This window comes from Bidens hawaiensis, unplaced genomic scaffold (genome assembly GCF_021521415.1).
Source record: "Bidens hawaiensis isolate Kalapana, Puna unplaced genomic scaffold, B.hawaiensis_p1.1 tig00005019_1, whole genome shotgun sequence".
NCBI lineage: Eukaryota > Viridiplantae > Streptophyta > Magnoliopsida > Asterales > Asteraceae > Bidens > Bidens hawaiensis.
In genome coordinates, this window is record NW_027491318.1 from 1,774,081 (window position 1) to 1,780,080 (window position 6,000).

General features: G+C 32.7%; 1 protein-coding gene across 1 annotated transcript in view; it reads right to left on the reverse strand.

The window, feature by feature from the left end:
• The window catches only part of LOC143628521 (uncharacterized), a 217,873-nt gene extending 212,808 nt beyond the window's left edge, over nucleotides 1-5,065 (reverse strand). The window contains exon 1 of the mRNA XM_077098092.1: nucleotides 5,058-5,065. The gene's annotated coding sequence lies outside the window, so the exon portion shown is untranslated. The remainder of the gene's footprint in view (nucleotides 1-5,057) is intronic.
• Nucleotides 5,066-6,000: the final 935 nt, after the last annotated feature.

The window sequence follows — 6,000 nt, forward strand, 5'->3', positions numbered from 1 at the left end:
ATGTTAGCAGTATACAAATTCTTCATAAAACCGATCAAAAACTAATAAAATAATATATAAAATATACACGGGAAATACATATGTTTAGTATTATATTAGGTGTCTCATCCACCTACAATTTTGTGACGGCCCTGTTATTCGGACCGCCTCATCAGCTAAGTCAGCAAAAATATGTCGAAACCGACTCTAACGTGTCAGCTTGATTTTGTGACTCATCATACACTTTTTGGGCTATAAAAGGAAGGGTGGGCTTGACTCCTTTAATCACACAACATCCCAAATCAATTCCAAACACTATTGAGCGAGTATTTTGAAGTTCATAAGCAAAGAACAAGTGAAGTAAGGCAGTTCTGATCAAAGTTGTAGACCTAAACTCGTTTAAGTTCGTTTATTATATTTAAGCAGTATTTAAGCTATTACCGATCAAACCTCGAGCATGGTAAATCAAAGAAGTTATGTTAGGTACTTAATCATGCATAGAGTCTCAAAACATATAAACGGACGTCGAAATGATGTCCAAATCATTTTTAGCATTAACTGGTCAAAACAAAAGGTTAGACGGGCCGTCAAATCATGTGACGGCCTGTTTCAACCCACTCTTTATACGGGTCAACATAAAAAAATGGATGGCCTATCACAACTTTACACAGACCGTCTCAATATAATATGGTTCGTCTCATTTAAATGGACCGTACAACATAATTTGAAACCCGTTACAACAAAGATTCAGTTAATGGGTCAAACTAAGATGATATCGACCGTCTCATCTTGTAAAACGCTTGTATGAGCCTATGGATCTAGTCGCAACACCAATACGTTTAGTTCGTGATCAATCAATACGTTAAAGGAAGAATACATTAATTATGGAGGAAATACATTAATGGACTAAGGGAAATTGTAACATTCGTTAACCCGAAAACCCGACCCGCTTCGAATTTTCGGATTTTTTGTTTTGAAATAGTTATATATAGATATATATATATATAGGTATATTTAGATGTATTATTAAATCCCCAAGATTCGTTTGACGTTCGACTCAGTTTTCGTTCAATGTATTTTGTTCATCATTTATATTCCCAACGTTTGATGTTCAATGTGCATTCGAATATTATTTCATTGATTCGTTTACAAAACCTCTAGCGTTATCGTTAATCAACTTTCAGGTTAAATACGTAATCATCCAAAATCGGATACACCTTCAAAGTTCAAGGGTTAATACCCAAAATATATTATTTAATTTTGGTTAAATAGCATCTCATAGTTGAAGGACCGTTATGCAATTTATATTAAGTTTTAGATTTGAAAAGATTATTAAACTTCAAGGGCCTAAATGAAACTATATTTAAATTATATTATTATTATTATTGTTATTATTATTATTATTATTATTATTATTATTATTATTATTATTATTATTATTATTATTATTATTATATAAAACCCTACCCAACCCTTTCCGCTACCCCGTTTTTCTGGCCCGGTTTTCCAGCCACCAGAAAATGGCTCCGTGTGACATTCGTCAGTTTTTCGATTCGTTTTCGTATTTGTAAACCCGACCCGTTGGGTCGTTTCGATGTACTAAATATATTAATAAAGTGATTCGCGACATTTAATATTAATTATTCGATGTTCGTTGTCATTCAAGTATTTATAAATTCCCGAGCCTTAAAGTAATCAAGCCGTACGGGTTAAACACGTAAAACCGAAAACTATTTAATTTAATTATAAAGTTTAGGGTTAAAAAATGTAAACTTGAAAACTTTATTTAACTTAAAAGATATTTATATTATCATTTAAAGGTTCTTTAAACTTCAGGGGCTAATAGTGTAACATTTTTAATTCAATTTATATTAAAATAAAACCCTACCCGCCTCCCCCCCACCCCCGTTTTTCCGGCCACCCTCCGGCCGCCGGAGGTGACCCAAACACCACAAAACTTCGTCGTTTTAACCAAATAAATATGCAAACGCGTTTCTCCGTCAATATAAAACATTAACCAACTATTTAATTGCGTTTAACATGCGTAAATCACCCCGTAATCGTCGTCGGAAAATCCGGGTAAATCACATTAATGCATTGACGCGTATACGCTCCGATTAGTTGTATAAATAGGGACCTAAGCCTTGTTACAACTCGCTCATAACCTTCATTCCCTCTAATTCTCTCTACAATAGTCGTAATAATCCGGCAAAGCTTCGGCTCCGGCGAGTTCTTGTTCTTCACGAAATCAACACCTTTTGAGGTAATTGTAACATGTTTTTGATTAGTTTTGATCCAATAAACAAAAACCCTATACTAATTTAAACACACATGAAACAGAAACTGAGATTGAATTATTAGGGTTTATGTTCTTCATGTGAAGAAGATGAACCTGAAGTATTATATATATTTAATGATTCTTAACTCTTAAACGAATATCCTTCTAGTTCAACTGGTTAAACTCAATTCCTCGCAACCATGAGACCGGGGTTCGAAACCCGGGTCACGCACATTTTTTTTGGTTTAATAAACTGGCCCTGTTAATATTATTATTAATAAAATTCCTTTGAAACAGTCATTATATTTATATATTAAGAACTAAACCATAAACGAATATGCAGTCTAGAGCAGCTGGTTGAAAACAAGGATTATAACTCCAAGACCCGGGTTCGAAACCCGGGTCAGTCATGTTTTTTTTTGTATTAATTAAATTCAGTTTATTAATATTAAATAATTCTTAATCAATTAAAAATCATAAAAGTCTTTTTAAATTAAATAAAAATTACGTAAATTAACTATAAAATATAACTCACCATCTCACCCTTAAAAACCAAGTTTCTCGTTTTCATAAGCCGCTATTAAAAATCATTTAATAATCGCAAAGTAAACTTTAATTCTCTAAAAATCGTTTTGTTAAAGCAACAATTATATTTTCGACTTGTAAACAATAGTTCAAGCTTTTCGAACATATAAACTTTGTTTTCTCGCCATTAAAGTGCTTAAATTGTATTAATAACCAAGTCGTCGTTAAAACATAAATAATAATATAATAATCTAAGAGCCATAAGATTCGTAATAAAATTATAAAATAATAACTAAATTCTAAAAATTATTCGTGCAATTAATCAACTTTAGAATCCCGTTAGAATAGCCGTTAAAAGTCGTGTTTATTCTTATTTATAGTTCGTACGGATTGACCGCTTCGGTTTCCTTTGACGCCTTCAAGTTATTCTTATTCGTTTTTCACTACAACTACTAAGGTGAGTTTTTCACCACCCCTTTTTAATGTTTTAATGTTTTGGGGTAGCATATGTATCCTTATAAAGATTCAAGTATTATTTCTTCTATTACAAAACTACAATTCGTACATGGACTTGTGTGTTACTTGTATTACTTGCACGAATATTACTTGCACGATTTGGAAGCCTCATTAAGTATGATTATACGCCCCCCTTTGCACTCTGGTCCATTTGTATCGAGTGGAAAAGGGCCTCATTATCCAAGTACGTTGGTTGTTACCAATTGGAAAGGACCTTACTTGCGCGATTATCCAAGTACGTTGGTTGTACCAACTGGAAAGGACTTACTTGCTCGTTTATCACATGTCTATGAATTTTAAGGTTTTATGTACGTATTTAAACTGTGGAAACTCACCAGCTATATTTATAGCTGACCATATTTTATACATATGTTACAGGTACCGTGATTAGAGGTTGAAGTATTGAAGACACTTAGATTACTTAGGGATTTCAATAAAAGAACTATTGTTATGGTTATGTTTTGGTTTGAACTTGTATTGTTACTTTCGAACTTGTGTTACTTGGCTTATTAAATGAATTAATGTTATTATGGTCACTTAATAGTGCCACGTGTGTTTGAGCAATCTGTACGTCACACTCGGGCGTTTCCGCTTAAGCCGGGGTGTTACACTCCGGCCATCTCCAAACCCTCCATCTTCGTCCCTCCCTTTGACTCGTTAATTTAGCCCAACGACTTTAGACTTCAATATTGTACGTTAACTAATAGATTAATTGTAATATAACGACCTAGAATCATTATTAAATCCCGTAACCATCGCTGGATATCAAGCTTAATCGAACTAATACAATTAACACGTCATGGACTCAATTCGTAGTATAAATAGATCCTTCTTGCACAGCTAAACTCACACTTAACATCAATTAACATCAAATATGCATTTAGAAGCCGTAATGAAGATTTTTCCAATCGTTTTTCCGGTCGTCATCATTCATAAACATTCCAGAAACACCTGACGTAATTGTTACATGGTTTTAATTCGCAAACATCAATGAAATCAAATCCCTAGCCTAATTTAAACGTACATGGATCCATTTAAGATAATTGATAATCTAGGGTTTTGAGTAAAGAAGATGATCCAGAATGTTTACTTATATAATCGTTTTCGTGATATAAACTGAATGATGTATTGGTCCAGTGGTTGGAACCCTCGTGTGCAAACTGCCAGACTCGGGTTCGGAACCCGGGTCAGTCTTTATTTTGTATATTAATAACATATAACCTGTTTTCTATTAATTGATATATTTAATAAAAACCAATACTTAAAACGAATATTAGCTCAACTAGTTAACTTCGTGGTCTTGTAACAAGCAGACCCAGGTTCGAAAACCGGGTAAACCCCTTTATTTTATTAAATGTTTTTAATAAATATTTTATATTATTAAATCATTTTAAACCTTTTTAAATCATAATAAAATTATAAAAATCAGTTTAAATTAAATAAAAAATATGTAAATTAAGTATAAAATTATATCTCACCATTTTCACTTAAAAACTGAACTTCCTCTCTCGTAAAACGTTAATTTAAAAATCGTAAACAATCTATATCGTAACGTTTAAAATATTAAAACCCATTCCGTTAATACGTTAAATAAATTTCTAAATAATAATTATTAATTCAAGAATTTCGAACTTATTATTCTTCAAGTCGTCGCCTATAAAATAATAATATAATATTATAATCGCAATTTTCGTTAACTTAAATAATAATACAATAACCAGAATTGGTAAAACTTGTTTTATAATATCAAAACCTCAACATAACTTATAAATATATAATCCCGTTAGATTCTCGATTAAAATCTCGTATTATTTATCCTAACTAGTGTGGATCATTCAAGTCGGCTTTGTGATGCTTTCGGCGCTGTTACAATCTTTTAGACGCTTTCGGTTATCAATAATATCTCATAAAGTGTGTTTCTCACGCCCCCTTTTTTAAACGTTTTCATATTTTGGGGTAGTATATGTATCCTATCAAATATCAAGAATTACAATTTTTGCCTACAAACTACAATTTATATCATGGACTTGTGTGCTTACTTTCTTATATGTTTTATACGAGAATTTCAAGTGGTTGCCTCAATAAGTATGATCATACGCCCCCCTTTGCACTCAGGTCCATTTGTATCGAGTGGAAAAGGGACCTCATATCCGAGTACGTTGGTAGCCCCAACTGGAAATGACCTTCGTTTGCTCTTTACACTCAGGTCCATTGCATAGAGTGTAAAGAACCCTTATGTGCTCATTTCACAAGTTTCATGGAATTGTATGACTTTTACGTATTATATCAAACTATGGGATTCTCCCCAGCTATGTTCATAGCTGACTTTATTTTATACATATGCTACAGGTATAGAGATACAAGGATGAAGGTTAGAAGACACATAGCATGCTTATAGGATATTCAAAGAACAATTTATCGTTTCATTTATTTATTTGTTTACAACTTGTATTATTTGATAAACTTGTGTTACATGATGATTTAAATGAAATAATGTTATTATGGTCACCTAATAGTGTCACGTGTGTTTGAGCAATCTGTATGTCACACTCAGGCGTTTCCGCTTTAGCTGGGGTGTTACATAAATCCGGCATGGTAACAGTAGGAGGATAAATTATGGCACGGATCTCTAGGAAAACTAAGTTAACCTATATATAGGCTAGACACATTCGTCAGAGCTCATTCGTTAGACATACTAACGA